This window comes from Pinus tabuliformis, chromosome J (genome assembly GCF_031772625.1).
Source record: "Pinus tabuliformis cultivar Carrire ecotype Pingquan chromosome J, CPIR1, whole genome shotgun sequence".
Classification (NCBI taxonomy): domain Eukaryota; kingdom Viridiplantae; phylum Streptophyta; class Pinopsida; order Pinales; family Pinaceae; genus Pinus; species Pinus tabuliformis.
The window spans coordinates 952,273,028-952,293,373 of record NC_142295.1 but is presented as its reverse complement, the minus strand read 5'-3'; the positions used below and the strand labels follow the sequence as shown (position 1 = coordinate 952,293,373).

At 37.5% G+C, this 20,346-nt stretch overlaps 1 pseudogene; it reads left to right on the top strand.

Moving 5' to 3' along the window:
* The first annotated feature begins 2,844 nt into the window (after positions 1–2,844).
* Positions 2,845–19,798, top strand: LOC149229969 (ricin B-like lectin R40G3; annotated as a pseudogene).
* The last annotated feature ends 548 nt before the right edge of the window (positions 19,799–20,346 follow it).

The following is a 20,346-nucleotide window of genomic DNA, read 5'->3' as shown; positions in this document are numbered from 1 at the left end:
ATCTCCCTCCCATGTTTAACACAGAATTAAATACTTTACCTTACCTTATATTGTGAACGATGGAGGACAACTATCAATGTAAAAGCATAAAAACAAACAATTATTATGAATGATTGAGATCAGACGTATAGTAACAGTAATCATAATACCAAAATTTGAAAACAGAAAAGTTGGAATATAATTTTAACAAGTATATTTGAGACTGGAAGGAGCCTAATAGACATTCTTGTTTTGAAAGGGATATAAACTAAAGCAATGTGTACTATCTATTCCCTTCAACCCCAGAGACTAATGGCGGTATCGTGGAATCTTTTGAGACGTTAAGATTGACGAGCATAATTGGAATCTAACTTTATTTAGCGATGTGATAAATCCTATCCGATGGAGAACAAAATACCATGTTATAAAGGTATTGGAATTACTGAGATGTAGTGGAGAGATGTTATAAAAGTTTTGGAATTACTGAGATGTAATTACATCTGGGAAAAGTAATTCTTCGGGATCCTTACTCCAACACGGCACAGAAGGATAATAACCAGATTTAACTAAATCATAACCCAATTGTAGTTGGAGTTTAACCTTAATTGGATTACAATATATTTCTAAATATTTAGGAATTCTAGACAAAAATAAAGCTAAATAATTGATTTCATATGGCAGAGTATGATGAAGATAAAACAATGGCTTCTTGGGAATTGCGATGAGGGGTGGGTTCCGGATCTAAGGTTGAGAATGGCTTGGATGCAATTAAAAGTTTGATTAATTTGGTTGGAGAACATTCTCTATCTACTCCTACAGCAAATTTATAAAACAATGGTTTTTTCTTCCTAAACCAAATTTATGTCGATCATTTTTGTTTTCTTGTTTCCGACTCTTGGTTCAATGTGAGGGAGATTGGCAGCTCAGGGCCTTTAGTTGTTGAATGGGACTAGTATATATCACTGTTAATCTTAGCAGGTATATCATTGATAGAGAAAGAAGATAAGCTGTGTTGGGAAGGCCGTAAGTATTAGGGGCAAATTTCGGTTAAGGACATATATTCAAAGATTTCTTCGAAGCGAAGCTCAAAGGTAGATTGTTTATGGTTTTGAAAGCCCTAGAAGTGGACGATACCATAAAAATGAAAATGTTTTTGTTGGTTTATTTTATATAACAGGATACTTATTTGGGTAAATCTCCTTAAAAGAGGTTTCAAGGGCCATGAGAGATGTGCATTATTCAGGGCAGATAATGATGATGTGGGACACTCATTTTTCACTTTTCTTTTTGTGGTTCCTGTTTGGTGCGGGGTTATGAATTTGCTCCATTTATATCTTGTATGGGCTAAAAACTCTATTGGGTAATGTCTCACTGAGTGGTTTGATGAATATAAATAATATAGTACTTTGTCCTTCTATATTCTATGGGTATCTTGAGATGCTGGAATGCAAAGGCTTTTAACCAAATCGAGGGACATGCTTGAAGATTGTAACTATTTCTATGGAGATAGGGCCTAGGAAGAAGATCCTAGTAAGGATATATGTCCAGATTGAGGAGGTTTGGTATAGGTTCCAGTTTCATTGATGGGGAGTCAACACAAAGGGTTTGTGGCAACGAGGCATTTATTGTTTTGATGTTTGAAATGTTCTATCATTTCAGTTTGTCAAGAGGCGTAGGTACTAACAATTGAGCTGAGCTTATAGATATTTGGGGAGTCCTTATATGTGTTAAATGGTTATTCATTGCAACAATATATGTGTTTTGTGATTCTAAAGTGATAATTGATTGGGTTCTGAGGGTTAACAACTAAGCTCAGTTTATAGATCTTTAGGGAGTCCTTATATATGCTAAATGGCCAGGCATTGGAATGATATATGTGTTTGGTGATTCTAATCATTGATTAGGTTATGAGGATTTCAAATTTCGAGCCACCACTTCTCACTCACTGAATGCAGTGTCTTAAAACGTTGATGCAAACTTCCTTTTTCCCATATCTAAAGGGAGTGGAACCAAGTAACATGTTATTTGCCAAAGGAGCTTTGGACCACCAGGGAAGATAAAATTCTTTTCTTTTATAGATACTTTGAAAGAGATCCTATAGACTTTTGTTTGTTAATTGTCAAGTTTATTTTATTTTCTAAGAATTTTTTTGCTTTAAAAAAACATAATAAGATATAATGTTGATGGAGACAGAATGTATTAGATAGTCATATTTTTAGAAAAGAGGACAAATTAAAAAGTGAGATCAAAGTTATATGCAGATTAGATAGAAAAACAAGTATATGTAACTCATTTTTTAAATGAAAATATATCACTTTTTTGTTATTGAAAAAAATAATTGATTTCACTTTTTTTTTCTTAAATTTCTAAAATATTCTTATTTAATAACTATAATAAATATTCAAGCCTATAAAATTCGTCAAAAACACATTTCAATAGTGAAGCCTGTAACCTAGATAGGGGTGGCCAATAATCAGGCCTACAAAGTTCATCAAACACACATTTGGAAAGTGATTTGAAGGATATAAATGGAAAGTGAAAGCCAAGAATGTAAGAGAGGTGGAGAGGACGGTCGCAGGGGAAGATACCATATTGACCATTTAACTATAAAGGATAAAAATTTGTTGATTCCCTACATCGATCCACGTCAGCCTGAAAAAAAATGCTAATATTCCCTTTGCTCGTGAATATTACCCAATTCTCGGTCACATAAAAATATTCTCCACTCACCCCTCGTCACCTATATAAGGCCATCCCAAAACTTAAAACCAGCAACACCAGCTCATATCTCAGGCTATCGAGGTGATTCCCTTTTCTTTGTTCCAAGAACAATTTGCGTTTGTCATATAGTGAATTAATTCATCCATGGCATACTATGGGGAGTATGATTCATGCCAAGAGAGGAACCAGAGGATTTACGACTCTTATGGCTATCAGCAGTAGCCACCACGTCCCCCTTGCGACCCATGTTCTAATCCAACAGGAGGAGGCTATGGAGTTAATGAGTCCCCCTTGCGACCCATGTTCTAATGCAACAGGAGGAGGCTATGGAGTTAATGAGTATGGAGGCCCTGCAGCTTATAACAAGTATAATGCAGGAGGAGGCTGCATGATGAGCGGCCAGCAAATAATTCCACAAGGCCACATCGTGAGGGTCTGCTCTAAGGAAAATCCTGACTACGCTTTGGCTATCAGAGATGGCAGTGCCGTCATGCTCTTCTACAATCTCAATGATCCCACAATGGTAACAATCTCATATTCCCAGATGCTTGCATAGATTTTGTTAATATATATATATATATATATATATTCTTGATGGATATTTGTTGATATATACGATGTGTATATGTATGCATGCATGCAGCAATGGGTGAAGGACGAAAGCTGGAGTAACCAAGTGAGGGTTAGTGAACAAAGCCACGGGTCAAGCTCTTCACCACGCCATTGCTGAATGTTAGGGGGTGTTGCTCACTCAGTATGAGTAAAAAACAAGTAGTTTGTGTGAAAGGCTTCAATTGTGTTTTTTATTGATACTTGTTCAGCATAAATAGCCGCGGTATACAATTTACATCCTATAGTTTAGGACTAGTATAAGGAAAGTTGATACAATCACAAGAGTGATTCTCGTCTATCTGTACAGCCAATTTTCAGGAGTCTATTTGTACAGCCAGTGGCAGAGACAAATTAGGGACTTGAATTATGGAGAACCAACTTGGAGATAATTGCTCCCAACTGTCAACACTCTCTCTCAAGTTGGTAAGTAGATGTCACTCATGCCAAGTTTGTTGAGACAGCCATTAAATGCTTGGCTTGACACTGCTTTTGTCAGCACATCAGCAAGCTGGTCTTGAGATCGAACATGAGGAACTTCAATCAACTTTGCTTCTAGTTTCTCCTTGATAAAATGCCTATCAACCTCAACATGCTTAGTTTGATCATGTTGAACTGGCTGATGAGCAATATCACATGCTGCCTTGTTATCACAGTATAACTTCATAGGACCGACTTGCTTCATCTGTAAATCCTGCAACAGATTTCTAATCCACAAAAATTCACATATTGCCTTAGCCATTCCTCTGTATTTGGCCTCAGCACTGGATCTAGCAACTAGCTCTTGTTTTTTACTTCGCCAAGTAACCAGATTTCCTCCTATAAAAGTGAAGTAGCCCGATGTAGAACGTCTATCCTCAATTGACCTAGCCCAATCAGCATCTGTATAAGCTTTAACATCCAAGCTATCACCTTTTGTGAATAAAATTCCCTTTCCTGGAGATGACTTCAAATAGCATAAGATCTGGATGACAGCATTCATATGTTCTTCACTTGGGGAGTGCATGAATTGACTGACAACACTTAGTGCATAAGCTAAATCTGGCCGAGTATGTGCAAGATACATTAATCTTCCAACCAATCTCTGATAGTGCTCCTTGTTAGTAGGAACTTGGTTTGGGTGCACACCTAGCTTCAGATTTTCTTCCATAGGGGTACTAGCTGGACTACATCCTGTCATGCCAGTTTCCTTGAATAAGTCTAAGACATATTTCCGTTGTGACAGAAAACTACCTTTCTTTGATCTTGACACTTCAATTCCAAGGAAATACTTCAATTCCCCAAGATCCGTCATTTCAAACTCATGGGCAAGCTGCTCTTGCAGTGCTTTCCTTTCTTCAGGATCATCTCCAGTTACTATCATATCATCAACGTACATAATGAGGGTTGTCATTCATTCTCCATTATGTTTCAAGAAGAGAGTGTGATCTGAGTTACTTTGCTTCTAACCAATAGACCTCATAAATCTAGTGAACCTCCCAAACCATGCTCTAGGAGACTGCTTCAAGCCATATAAAGATTTTTTCAATCTACAAACATGTTTATTTCCTTTAGTCTACAGCTTACAGCCAGGGGGCAACTCCATATATACTTCTTCTTGGAGATCTCTGTTATGAAACCAGCTCAAGAAAAGATAGAAAAGAAAGATCAACGCCTTAGAATTCAGCCTCTTCGAGGGGGCAACCTCCTTTACATTACATAAATGAACAATTCTTGGATGATACAAATGACAAAACCTCCTTTCTATATATAGGAGTCTAAGGAGTCACAATATAGTCTAGCCGACCTAACAATAATAATATAAAGCCACAAAAATAACAATAGAGGGATTCTATGGGGCACAGAAGTAACAATATGGGGGTAATAAGGGCACAACAATATAAATAAGGGGTATAACTACAATATTAATGGGGTAATCACTAGTAGTATAGGGGCCTAACATGCCCCTCTCCTTCAAAAAGCGTTGTCCTCAACCCTTGAGTAGTTCTTGATGCTTCTGTATAAAATTCTTGTCTTCCCATGTGGAATATTCAGCGGGTAAGTTCTTCCACTTGATGAGATACTCTGAAATTGATCGATTTCGTAGCTGTCGGGTTCTTGTTTCTGTGAATGCTCCAGGTTCCAATATGATTTTTCCTTCCTTTTCAATATCTGGCAATATTGTTTGAATTGGGATCTTTTGTAAGTTTTGAATAAGTGGCCATACTTCTTTGTCCTTCTTCCATTCATCCCTTGCTTCGTTTATCCAATCTGGTTGGATAATAGAAATAGCACAAAACAATGCTTCCACATGCTCATCCTTGAAGAGTCTTCCCATTCGGTAAGGTCGCCATTTTTTAAGTGCATGTAGTATTGCCAACGTTTCCTTCTCATAAATAGCTTGCTTTAGATGTAGCAGTAAAAATACCCAATCGCTTACATCAAAACATTTTTCACTGTGATGTTGATCTACCTGTTGTTTCATTTGATTTTGCACCGAAGTGGCGCTATCCTTTAAAAGTTGGAGAACTTGTTGTTGATGCTCGATGTGATCTTTCACTGCTTGAACCTTTTTCTTCTTGATATGTCCTTCTATCTTTAGATTTTTAGGAGTGGTAATTTCTTCCAATCCTTTACAAGATATGGTCGGATTCATTTCTTGACGCTCGATGTGATCTTTCACTTCTTGAACATTTTTCTTCTTGATATGTCCTTCTATCTCGCTAGTTTGAGGAGTGGTAATTCCGACCAGTGAATTACAAGATATGGTTGGATTCATTTCTTCTTTCTTGATGTGATCTTTCACTTCTTGCACCTTTTTCTTCTTGATATTTCCTTCTATCTTGAGAGTTTGAGGAGTGGTCATTCTTGCCAATAGCTTACAAGATATGTTCTGATTCATTTCTTCTTTCTCTGGGGTCAGGTCCTGGCATATATCCTCTTCTTTTGATGTTTCTTGATCCTTTTCTTCCTCCTCTTCATACTCTATGTAAAATAATTTCTTCTCAGCACACTTATGACCTTTAGTGCATTTGCTATCACAATTGTAACAAAGCCCCTTTTCTCTTTTTTCTTCCAATTGTTGTGGTGTAACCCTTGTAGGTTGTGGAAGGCTAGGAGGAACAACACGTCCATATTTATAGTTGTGAGGGGTAGACTTCCTTGTTTCCATAATTTTACTTTCAAATATGTCACAAAGCCCTTTTACTCTTTCCAATTGTTGTGGTGTTGCTCTAAAGAAGGTGTTGCTCTTTGTATCCTCATAATGTGCTATCATTTCCTCCGTGAGAATTGGCTAGGTAACAAGTTTTTTACGAGAACAAAGCCCTTTATACCATAAAAACTGATTCGGTTCTAAATATGAAGATGCAATACATACCTTTTGTAACATTTGTACACCATGTAGATCAAAATATTGCTCCATCTGAAGTATCCAATTTACCGGATCCTTGCCATCAAACTTCCTCATCTTCCTTTTTCTTGATTTTAGGACCTCGAACTTGAAATGACTGTAACTCTGTACTTACGAATATTTAAGTTCTGAAATTGCTACCTGTAGTAGCCCTCTGTGTCCTCTTTCCAATGCCACCAGTCTGATCCAAATTGGATTCCCCAAAAAAGAGTTATGCACAATCTCCCAAGGTGACCTGATTATAGACCTTTCCAGAAGAGAAAACTTGTATGAAGTGCCACGTGTCAATTTTTCGACCTTTGACTCTGAAAAATATATAAAAGAAAACTACAGTCCGTCCTCTTTCTGTACCTTCTTACGAAATTTCAATCCGATGCTCAGAAAGAAAGTTATGACGCTTTTCCCCAGGTCACCTGTTTTGAGTGTAATTCAGGAGTCTGCAAAAAGACCAACTTCCTCAGATCATATCTCCGAAAATATCGCGCGAAAAGCTCTGAAATTCTGACCCAAGGTTCAGCGCCATTTCTTCTCAAATGGGTTTTTTTTGCGACTTCTGAAATGTCACAGAAAAAAAGTTATAGCGAAAATGCCACGATGACCTGTTTGGAGCAGCGAAACCCTAGAATCCAAAGCTCTGATACCAAATGTTATGAAACCAGCTCAAGAAAAGATAGAAAAGAAAGATCAACGCCTTAGAATTCAGCCTCTTCGAGGGGGCAACCTCCTTTACATTACATAAATGAACAATTCTTGGATGATACAAATGACAAAACCTCCTTTCTATATATAGGAGTCTAAGGAGTCACAATATAGTCTAGCCGACCTAACAATAATAATATAAAGCCACAAAAATAACAATAGAGGGATTCTATGGGGCACAAAAGTAACAATATGGGGGTAATAAGTGCACAACAATATAAATAAGGGGTATAACTACAATATTAATGGGGTAATCACTAGTATTATAGGGGCCTAACAATCTCCATGCATAAATGCATTCTTTACATCGAATTGATGCAATGGCCAATCAAAATTCACCACAAGAGATAGTAAAATACAGACTGTATTAATTTTGACCACTGGTGTGAATGTCTCCATATAATTAATTCCATATGTTTGAGTATATCCGTTGGCGACAAGTCTTGCTTTGAATCGTTCTATGGTTCCATCAACTTTGTATTTAATGGAGAATACCCACCTACATCCAATAGGTATCTTCCCTTTAGGCAAGTCAACAACTTCCCACGTTGAATTCTTTTGAAGAGACTTCATTTCTTCATTCATCGCCTCCCTCCATCTAGGATCTTTCAAAGCTTCCTGCACACTATTAGGAGTAGTTACAATAGATAATTGATTCACAAATTCCTTACTCTCATTTGAAAGTCTATGGTAGGATACATAATTGCTTATGGGATACTTAGATTTGGAGTTGAGAACAGGTTCATAGTTAACTTTGGGTTTCCCTCTTCTGACTCGATCTGGTAATATTTTTAAGTGAGGTTCAGATTCAAAGTTTACTTGAGACTCGGGCATGGAATCGGCTAGAGAAGACAATTGGTTTCGTGGTACATTGTGAGAGGAGGAAGACACAGATGGCACTTCCACTTCCATTTGATCCGGAACCTCATTCTCCAAAACTTGTTGCCCATCTGGACAATCACCTCTATGAGTTACAGTGTCACCATCACTGTTAAGTCCCTATAATACTAGTGATTACCCCATTACTATTGTAGTTGTATCCATTATTAATATTGTTGTGCCCCTAGTGTCCCCATATTTTTATTACTATGCCCCGTAGAATCCCTCTATTGTTATTTTTGTGGCTTTATATTATTATTGTTAGGTCGGTTGGGGTGTATTGTGAATCCTTAGACTCCTATATATAGAAAGGAGGTTTTTTCATTTGAATCATCCAAGAATTTTTCATTTGTGTAATGTAAAGGAGGTTGCCCCCTCGAAGAGGCTAAATTCTAAGGCGTTTAACTATCTTTTCTATCTTTTTGTGAGCTAGTTTCATAACATTTGGTATCATAGCTTTGGATTCTAGGGTTTTGCTGCTCCAAATAGGTCATCGTGGAATTTTAGCTATAACTTTCTTTCTTCGACGTTTCAGAAGCGAAAAAAAACCCATTTGATAAGAAATCGCACTGAACCTTGGGTCTGAATTTCAGAGCTTTTCGCGCTATATTTGTGGAGATATGATCTGAGGAAGTTGGTCTTTTTGCAGACTCCTGAATTACATTCCAAACAGGTGACTTAGGGAAAATCATCATAACTTTCTCTCTGAGCATCGGATTGAAGTTTCATAAGAAGCTACAGAAAGAGGACAGACTGTAGTCTCTTGTATATATTTTTCAGAGCCAAAGGTTGAAACAGGGACACGTGGCATATCATACAAGTTTGTTCTACTGAAGTAGTCTATAATCAGATCACTATGGGAGATTTGGCATAAATCTTCCTTTGAGAATCCAATTTGGGTCAAACTGGTGGCATGGAAAGAGGACACAGAGGGCTACTATAGATCACAATTTTGGAACTGGATGATCCAAAATTACAGAGATACATCAGAGGCAATATCAAACTCCTTCAAAGTGAAAAATGGTGTGTAGATTTTTTTAAATTTTTTCTTAAGCTTGGTTTGAAAAATTATTTTGAAGAATTCAAAAGGCATAGTAGAGCATTATTATCAGTAACCAATGCCCCGAGGAAAGAAAATGAAAACACCTAGTAAGCAACCTGAAAGCACTAGCATGACTCATGAAGAAGAAGAAGAAATGCTACATGATATATCAAAATTACAAGACCAAGTGCAACAAATGTCACTCTCACAAAAGCTAACAGAAGCTAAGATAAAGGGCGTGGAAGCTAAGATGAATGGCATGGAAGCTAAGATGGACGATTTGAAGATAGATTTGAAGACAGACATGGAAGAGTTGAAGATAAATATGAATAAGTTGCTACAAGAAATGGTCATTAATGGTGAAAGGGTAGTAAATGAAACTCATGATGAGAACAAAAGAAATGTTAATCATGATTCCATAGACTCTAATGTTGGATCGAAGAGCCACCATATTCCAAAAATCAATATGAGGAAGTTTGATGGCAAGGACCTCGCAATATGGATATTACAGATGGAGCAATTTTTCGATCTCAATAATGTGCAAAACACACAAAAGGTACGTATTGCAACTTTATATTTGGAACCAAATCAATTTGTATGGTATCAATGGCTTTGCTCCCATAAACAAATTATCACTTGGGCAATTTTTACGGAAGAATTGACAGCACATTATGAGGACACAAAAAACAACACTTTTTTTAGCCAATTGATAAGTCTCAAACAAAGGGGTTCAATAATGGAGCACATTGAGGAGTTCCAAAAATTGAACATAAGAGTAAAAAATATTCCAGAGGAGCATAGGATTGATGTGTTCATAGGGACTTTAAAGGATAATATCCAACATGATGTTTTCCTTTGGGAACTTGATTCATTAGAGAAGGCATTTAGGTTAGCAAGAAAAATGGAAAGCAAAATTATGGCAACCGGGAAGCATACCAGTCACAACTATAAAGATGGAAGTGTTGTTACCCCTAGCCTTCCATAATCTATAAGGTTGACACCACAACAATTGGAAGAAAAAAGAGCAAAAGGGCTTTGTTACATTTGTGATGGCAAATACACTAAAGGTCATAAGTGTGCTGAGAAGAAATTATTCTACATAGATTGTGAAGAGGAAGAAGAAAAGGAGCAAGAAAGGTTAAAAGAAGAGGATATACTCCAGGAACAAAGCCTAGATAAAGAAGAAATGAATCCGACCATATCTTGTAATGCATTGGCTGGAATTACCACTCCTCAAACCATCAAGATAGAAGGAAAAATCAAGAAGAAAAAGGTAATAGTGTTGATTGATTCAAGAAGTACCCACAATTTTATTCATTGTAAGGTAGCAAAAGAATTGAATTGCTTCCTATATCCAGCACCAGAGTGTCAAGTGATGGTTGCAAATGGAGGAATGATAAATTGCTTTGGAAAGTGCCATAATATCAAGCTATCCATGGGAGAATTTGTATTGATAGCCCAATGCTTTCCATTCCAATGGGAGGTGCTGATGTTGTACTAGGAGTCCAATGGCTACAATCCTTGGGTACAATAGCTTTTAATTTTCAAGAACTTTTCATGAAATTTTCTGCGGAAGGAAAGGAAGTTGAATTAAGGGGTATTGCAGGGAAACCAGGAAAGATAATCAGCTCTAACGGTATGACAAAGCTACTAAAAAAGGAACAAAGAGGTGTAATTGCACAATTATGTTCGCTAGATGTTTCCACATCGGAATCATCTATTTCTCCAGATCTCAAAAAGTCTTGGACAATCATTCCAAGGTATTTGAGACTCCCAAAGGTCTCCCACCTATTCATGATCATGATCATGCTATTCATCTGATTCCAGGAAGTGTTCCTCCAAACATCAGGCCGTACAGATATCCCTATGCCCAAAAGAGTGAAATTGAACGTATGGTTGCAGAAATGCTAGAGGCTAGTATAATTCAACCTAGTCAAAGTTCTTTCTCTGCTCCAGTAGTATTGGTGCACAAGAAGGATGGATCATGGCGCATGTGTCTAGATTATAGGGAGCTCAACAAGCTCACTATTAAAGATAAGTTGCCCATTCCTGTCATTGATGAATTACTGGATGAATTGCATGGATCAATTTACTTCACCAAGTTGGATCTTCGTTCAGGATATCATCAAATCAGAATGAAGACTGAAGACATTCCGAAAACAATATTTAGAACTCATGAGGGTCATTATGAATTTTTGGTCATGCCTTTTGGCCTTACCAATGCACCTTCTACATTTCAAGGTTTGATGAATTCCATTTTCAAACCCTTCCTTAGAAAATTTGTGTTAGTATTTTTTGATGATATACTAATCTACAGCAAGTCTTGGAAGGATCATGTTGAACATGTTGACAGGGTGCTACAACTATTGGAGGAGAAACAATTATATGCAAAAAGATCCAAATGTTTCTTTGGAGTACAAGAGGTGGAATATCTGGGTCATATTGTATCTCATGAAGGAGTTAAGGTAGGCCCTAGCAAAATTAAATCCATTAAGGAATGGAAAATCCCCACATCCATAAAGCATCTGTGAGGATTTCTCGGGTTGACAGGGTATTATCACAAGTTTGTTAAGAATTATGGGAGAATAGCAGCACCTCTAACAACATTATTGAAGAAAGATGCATTTTCATGGACTCCAGAAGCAACAAAGGCCTTCGAACATCTTAAAGAGGCAATGTGCCAAGCACCGGTCTTAGCTACACCAGACTTCACAAAAACCTTTATTGTGGAATGTGATGCTTCAGGGAATGGAATTGGTGTTGTTTTAATGCAAGATGAAAGACCCATTGCTTTTGAAAGTCATCCAATCAAGGGAAATTTTTTTGAAAAAGCTATTTATGAGAAGGAAATGTTGGCAATACTACATGCACTTAAGAAATGGCGACCCTACCTAATGGGAAGACACTTCAAGGTAAAAATGGATCATGATAGCCTTAAATACTTTTTAGAACAAAGATTATCCTCTGAAGAGCAACAAAAGTGGGTCACAAAGATGTTGGGTTATGACTTTGAAATCATCTACAAAAAAGGGAAGCAAAATGTGGTGGCAGATGCACTCTCAAGAAAGGATGAGGATGTGGAAGCATTGTTGTGCTCCATTTCTATTATCCAACCAGATTGGATAAACGAAGCAAGGGAGGATGGAAGAATGATGAAGAAGTGTGGACACTTATTTGAAAGTTACAACAAGATTCCATTACATCTGATACATTTAGCTGGCAAAATGATTCGTTATGGTACAAAGATCACTTATACCTTGTAAGAATTCACAACTCAAACAAAATATTCTTATGGAATTGCACACTTCTCCCTTAGGAGGGCACTCAGGATTTTTAAAAACTTACCACAGGGTTAAGAAGGAATTTTTTTGGGATGGCCTTAAATTAGATATTCAAAAGTTTGTGGTGGAATGTTTGGTTTGCCAACAAAATAAAGTTGAAACAATTAAGACCCCGGGTCTATTACAACCTTTATCCATTCCAAGCCAACGTTGGGAGGAGGTTTCAATGGATTTTATCACAGGTTTACCCAAGTCTGAGGGAAAGAGTGTCATCATGGTGGTAGTTGACAGACTTACCAAGTATGCACACTTTTGTGCATTATCACATCCATTTAAAGCCAATACAGTTTCTACTACATTTATGGAAATAATTCAAAAGCTACATGGAAACCCAAAGATTATTGTAAGTGACAAAGATCCCATTTTCACTGGAAATTTTTGGACAGAATTATTTTCTTGTCTTGGTACTCAGTTAGCTCATAGCTCATCTTATCATCCTCAATCTGATGGGAAAGCTGAGATAGTAAACAAATGTTTGGAAGGATATCTTTGTTGCTTTGTATCTGATAAACAGACACAATGGGTCAAATGGTTGCCTCTCGCTGAATGGTAGTATAACACTTCCTTCCATATAGCAACAAAAATGACCCCATTTATAGCACTTTATGAATCAGCCACCATCCATCACATCATATTTACGAGAAAATTCTAAGGTTCAAGCAGTGGAACATCACATAGAACATCAACAACAGGTCCTCCAACTCTTAAAGGATAACCTCGTGTTGGCACAGAATAGAATGAAACAACAGGCCAATCAACATCGCAGCGAAAGAAGTTTTGATGTAGGTGATTGGATATTCCTACGGCTACAACCATATAAACAAATGTCCCTCAAGCAAGCTAAGAAGGATAATAAATTATCACCAAAGTATTATGGTCCGTACAAGGTGTTGCAAAAGATTGGTACTATGGCATACAAATTGGAGCTTCCTACAAAAAAGGGAAGCAAAATGTGGTGGCAGATGCACTCTCAAGAAAGGATGAGGATGTGGAAGAATTGTTGTGCGCCATTTCTATTATCTAACCAGATTGGATAAATGAAGCAAGGGAGGAATGGAAGAATGATGAAGAAGTGTGGGCACTTATTCGAAATTTGTAACAAGATTCCAGTACATCTGATACATTTAGCTGGAAAATGATTCGTTATGGTACAAAGATCGCTTATACCTCTGTAATAATTCCCAACTCAAACAAAATATTCTTATGGAATTGCACACTTCTCCCTTAGGAGGGCACTCAGGATTTTTAAAAAATTACCACAGGGTTAAGAAGGAATTTTTTTGGGATGGCCTTAAATCGGATATTCAAAAGTTTGTGGCAGAATGTTTGGTTTGCCAACAAAATAAAGTTGAAACAATTAAGACCCCCGGTCTATTACAACCTTTATCCATTCCAAGCCAATGTTGGGAGGAGGTTTCAATGGATTTTATCACAAGTTTACCCAAGTCTGAGGGAAAGAGTGTCATCATGGTGGTAGTTGACAGACTTACCAAGTATGCACACTTTTGTGCATTATCACATCCATTTAAAACCAATACAGTTTCTACTGCATTTATGGAAACAATTCAAAAGCTACATGGAAACCCAAAGACTATTAAGTGACAGAGATTCCATTTTCATTGGAAATTTTTGGACAGAATTATTTTCTTGTCTTGGTACTCAGTTAGCTCATAGCTCATCTTATCATCCTCAATCTGATGGGCAAACTGAGATAGTAAACAAATGTTTGGAAGGATATCTTCATTGCTTTGTATCTGATAAACAAACACAATGGGTCAAATGGTTGCCTTTGGCCAAATGGTGGTATAACACTTCCTTCCATATAACAACAAAAATGACCCCATTTATGGCACTTTATGAATCAGCCACCATCCATCACATCATATTTACGAGAAAATTCTAAGGTTCAAGCAGTGGAACATCACATAGAACATCAAAAACAATTCCTCCAACACTTAAAGGATAACCTTGTGTTGGCATAGAATAGAATGAAACAACAGGCATATCAACATCGCAGTGAAAGAAGTTTTGATGTAGGTGATTGGGTATTCCTACGACTACAACCATATAAACAAATGTCCCTCAAGCAAGCTAAGAAGGATAATAAATTATCACCAAAGTATTATGGTCCGTACAAGGTGTTGCAAAAGATTGCTACTATGGCATACAAATTGGAGCTTCCTACAAAAAAGGGAAGCAAAATGTGGTGGCAGATGCACTCTCAAGAAAGGATGAGGATGTGGAAGAATTGTTGTGCGTCATTTCTATTATCTAACCAGATTGGATAAACGAAGCAAGGGAGGAATGGAAGAATGATGAAGAAGTGTGGGCACTTATTCGAAATTTACAACAAGATTCCAGTACATCTGATACATTTAGCTGGCAAAATGATTCGTTATGGTACAAAGATCGCTTATACCTCTGTAATAATTCCCAACTCAAACAAAATATTCTTATGGAATTGCACACTTCTCCCTTAGGAGGGCACTCAGGATTTTTAAAAAATTACCACAGGGTTAAGAAGGAATTTTTTTGGGATGGCCTTAAATCGGATATTCAAAAGTTTGTGGCAGAATGTTTGGTTTGCCAACAAAATAAAGTTGAAACAATTAAGACCCCGGGTCTATTACAACCTTTATCCATTCCAAGCCAATGTTGGGAGGAGGTTTCAATGGATTTTATCACAAGTTTACCCAAGTCTGAGGGAAAGAGTGTCATCATGGTGGTAGTTGACAGACTTACCAAGTATGCACACTTTTGTGCATTATCACATCCATTTAAAGCCAATACAGTTTCTACTGCATTTATGGAAACAATTCAAAAGCTACATGGAAACCCAAAGACTATTAAGTGACAGAGATTCCATTTTCATTGGAAATTTTTGGACAGAATTATTTTCTTCTCTTGGTACTCAGTTAGCTCATAGCTCATCTTATCATCCTCAATCTGATGGGCAAACTGAGATAGTAAACAAATGTTTGGAAGGATATCTTCATTGCTTTATATCTGATAAACAAACACAATGGGTCAAATGGTTTCCTTTGGCCAAATGGTGGTATAACACTTCCTTCCATATAACAACAAAAATGACCCCATTTATGGCACTTTATGAATCAGCCACCATCCATCACATCATATTTACGAGAAAATTCTAAGGTTCAAGCAGTGGAACATCACATAGAACATCAAAAGCAATTCCTCCAACACTTAAAGGATAACCTTGTGTTGGCATAGAATAGAATGAAACAATAGGCAGATCAACATCGCAGTGAAAGAAGTTTTGATGTAGGTGATTGGGTATTCCTATGACTACAACCATATAAACAAATGTCCCTCAAGCAAGCTAAGAAGGATAATAAATTATCACCAAAGTATTATGGTCCGTACAAGGTGTTGCAAAAGATTGGTACTATGGCATACAAATTGGAGCTTCCTACAACGTCTTGAGTGCACCCAGTTTTCCATGTTTCATGTTTAAAGAAGGTTATAGGCGACAAGCTCCCAGTGCAAACAATATTGCCAGAACTTGACGAGGAAGGAAAAATTATATTGGAACCGGAAGCAGTGACAGAAACAAGAACTCGACATCTACGAAATCGATCAATTTCGGAGTATCTCATCAAGTGGAAGAACTTATCCGCTGAAGACTCCACATGGGAGGATGAGAATTTTATACAGAAGCATCCATAACTACTCAAGCGTTGAGGACAACACTTTTTTAAAGGAGAGAGACATGTTAAGTCCCTATAATACTAGTGATTACCCCATTACTATTGTAGTTGTATCCCTTATTAATATTGTTGCACCCCTAGTGTCCCCATATTTTTATTACTGTACCCCATAGAATCCCTGTATTGTTATTTTTGTGGCTTTATATTATTATTGTTAGGTCAGCTGGGTTATATTGTGACTCCTTAGACTCCTATATATAGAAAGGAGGTTTTGTCATTTGAATCATCCAAGAATTGTTCATTTGTGTAATGTAAAGGAGGTTTCCCCCTCAAAGAAGCTGAATTCTAAGGCGTTCATCTATCTTTTCTATCTTTCTGTGAGTTGGTTTCATAACAATCACTTGGACATTCATCACTAGTTTCCAAATGGTCACATTCACCCCTAGTGTCCAAATTATCTCCACTTATAAGATTAAGGTCCAAACAACGATGCAAAGTCTCCATTTCATCTCTACTCTCCCCGTGAAGTGGAGATGCAGACGCAGAATAATACATATCATCTTCATGAAAGACCACATCAAGTGTAACATAAATTTTACGAGAAGGGGGGTGATAACACCGATAACCTTTTTGATGCAAGGCATAGCCAATAAAGACATAGCAAAGGGCACATGGTTCCAGCTTATTTCTAAAGGGTTTGTGAAGGTGCACAAAGGCTACACACCCAAAAACTTTAGGGGACAGATTCGGTATGGTAGGGGCACTCACAGTATTAGGGAGAACATCAAAGGGGGTCTGAAATTGTAGTGAACTAGAGGGTACACAGTTAATGAGATAAGCTGCAGCCATAATGGCTTCTCCCCAATAACTAATAAGCATATGAGCCCCAAACAAGGAAGCAAGAAAAACTTCGAGAAGGTGACGATTTATCCGTTTTGCTACCCCGTTTTGTTGAGGGGAGTAAGGGCAAGTCGTTTGATGAACAATTCCATGTAAATTCAGGTATTGTTTCAAGTCTTGATTAACAAACTCTCCACCATTATCAGTAAGAAGAACTTGAATATTTGATTGATCTTGGGTGGCTATTAATTTGTGAAATTGTTGAAACAGGGAACTAACTTCATTCTTTGATTTCATTAAACAAACCCATGTCATGCGAGTATGATCATCAATAAAAGAAACAAACCAACGTGATCCACTCAAAGAAGAAGTTTTTGCAGGTCCCCAGACATCAGAGTGAATAACCATAAGAGGTATAGGACTTTTATGCATACTAATGGGAAATGGGACACGGTGACTTTTAGCCAGTTCACAAATGTCACACTTAAAATCCGAAACATTTAATTGAGAAAAGAGCTTTGGAAAAAATTTCTGTAAATATCCAAAAGATACATGACCTAAACGCCTATGCCATAACCAGACTCCTGAATTTTTATGTGTGTCGGACTTATTAGCTGAGAAAACTTGAGCCAACTGATTGGAGCTTGCTAGCAGTAGATCAAGATAGTAGAGCTTTCCTCTCCTAGTACCATAACCAATTGTCTTTCGAGTCCGAATGTCCTTAAAAACACAAAGGTTAGGCCAAAATATCACAATACAGTTCAAAGTGAGGGTTATTTGAGCAACAGACAATAATTTATGATTAAGAGAAGGAACAACTAGAACAGACTCCAAATTCAAATTTTGGGTAAGAGAAATTGAAAATTCTCCAACCACATGAGAGGGAGTACCATTGGCTGTGGACACTATATGGTGGTCTGAGGATTTCATGGACTCAATATGTTTACCATCAAAGGTCATGTGATCTGTGGCACTTGAATAAATTATCCATTTACTATGATTAATAGGGATAGAGGTATGAAGAGACTTAACAACATTCCCAGAAGTAGCAATGAAAGAAGAGGCTTCCTTAGTAGCACTGGTGTCGGTGGAGGGCTCAGCCATAGCGACAGAAGCCTGATGATTTGATTTTGAATTTCGCTTGCGACATGCCTTGGTAGGATCCCACCATTCTGGATATCCAATTAATTCATAGAAACATGACTTTGTATGCTCGGTTTCCCCACAATGAGTACATACATGTTCTGATTTTGCAGCCCCTATTTCATAGCTATGATTTTGTGATCCATATGATCGAATTTGGTCAGTTGTGTGACTCGATGGACCAGAAGTGTGATCTGGTTTCGAATGTGTTTGCAATTGGTAAGGATTGCCTTGACAAGCCACCATAGCAGTGGATTCAGAGTGTTTAGGTTCACCATGAAGTGCAGCTCGGCGAATGGAATCATGGCGAACATATGCATAAGTTGCTTCAAGATCGAGCGCAGGATCCTTTCTGAGAATCTCACCTCGAATTTGTTCAAAGTCTGCATCTAGTCCATTCAAGAAGATATGCACCCGTAGTCTCTCAACTGATTTTTTATAGGCGAAAACATCTTCGAGATCCTTCATGACAATCCTATCACGATGATCTAGTTCTTGGAAGATTTCTACTATATCACAATAATAGGTGGAAAGAGAATGACCAACCTATTTGGTGGAGAATGCCCGTTGATTCAATGCAAAGAGTTGCGATTCATCTGACCCATGATAGAAAGCTTTAGCAAGAGCAGTCCAGATTTCACGTGCAATAGACAATGTAAGATAGCACTTCATAATCTCTAGTGACATAGAAGTTAGAAACCATCCTTTTACCTTTTGATTTTCAGCATACCACTTTGCATAGGTAGCATCAGTGACCTGCGGAATAGGTGTTTTACCCGTGAGGTATTCAAGCTTCTCACGCCCTGGGATCTGCATTTCCATGATTTGGGACCAGACATCATAATTAACTTCGATAAGGATGATATTGGTGGTGAAACTAGGGTTTTCTGATTGAACATGAATGACTGGTACCAAAGATGATTCGGGTTGATCCTTAGTCATGATGTGAGGGGTATATGAGAATTCAGGCACAGAGGTGAAGAACCTCGCTCTGATACCAAGTCAGAAACAAGTAGTTTGTGTGAAAGGCTTCAAATTTTTTTTTACTGATACTTGTTCGGCATAAATAGCCGTTGTATACAATTTAGATCCTATAGTTTAGGACTAGTATAAGGAAAGCTGATACAATCACAGGAGTTATTCTCGTCTATCTATACAGCCAATTTTCAGGAGTCTATTTGTACAACTAGTGGCAGAGACAAATTAGGAATTTGAATTACGGAGAACCAACTTGGAGATAATTTCTCCCAACTGTCAACAGTATGAAGGCTCCTCCACTAATGATGAGAACATACTGTGGAGAGAGATTGAGGACATGGGATATGGGTATCGAATAGTAAGGATGGCCAATAACATTGGACTCAACCTAGATGCATTCTAGGGAGACAAGAGGAATGGAGGCATCAAAGATGGCACTCACGCTGTGCTGTGGAAATGGAACAAGCAGGACAACTAGCTCTGGAAGCTCTCCCCTTGCTATTAATTGCTACATGTATATAATTATAATCTAGTATTAAGATGGCTAATATCAGTGGGAGATGATGCCTAGCATAACATAGTAGCTACCACATGGATATGAAAGTATAAGATCGTTGAATATTATAAGATCAGAAAATATAGACCGGGGATGCCTCTTTGTGTATGTAGTTTTTCCATCATCTCATGTCATAAATAAAGCCAAGCCATTTCAGACTGTCAAATTTATACTATCACTCAACTTGCTTTCCCCTCTCTGCATTAAGACTACTGTTTAAGTTTATGTTCACAACATGGGATTATGTTGATGTATTCGAAATTGAGTTTGCATTGTTTAAAATAAGATGATGGGCGTACATAATTTCTCTTCAAATTAACTATACAGTATAGATCAATTTGTTATTTTGTTGGATACTTAATTAATGAGTGGGTTGGAGTTCCAATATGTCATGGTAACTGCTAAAGAGATTGACATAGACTTGTTACGGTGGATTTCGAAGTTGATAATAAATACTTTTGCAGAACGGAGCAGTTTCAGTTAGTTTTATTTATTTT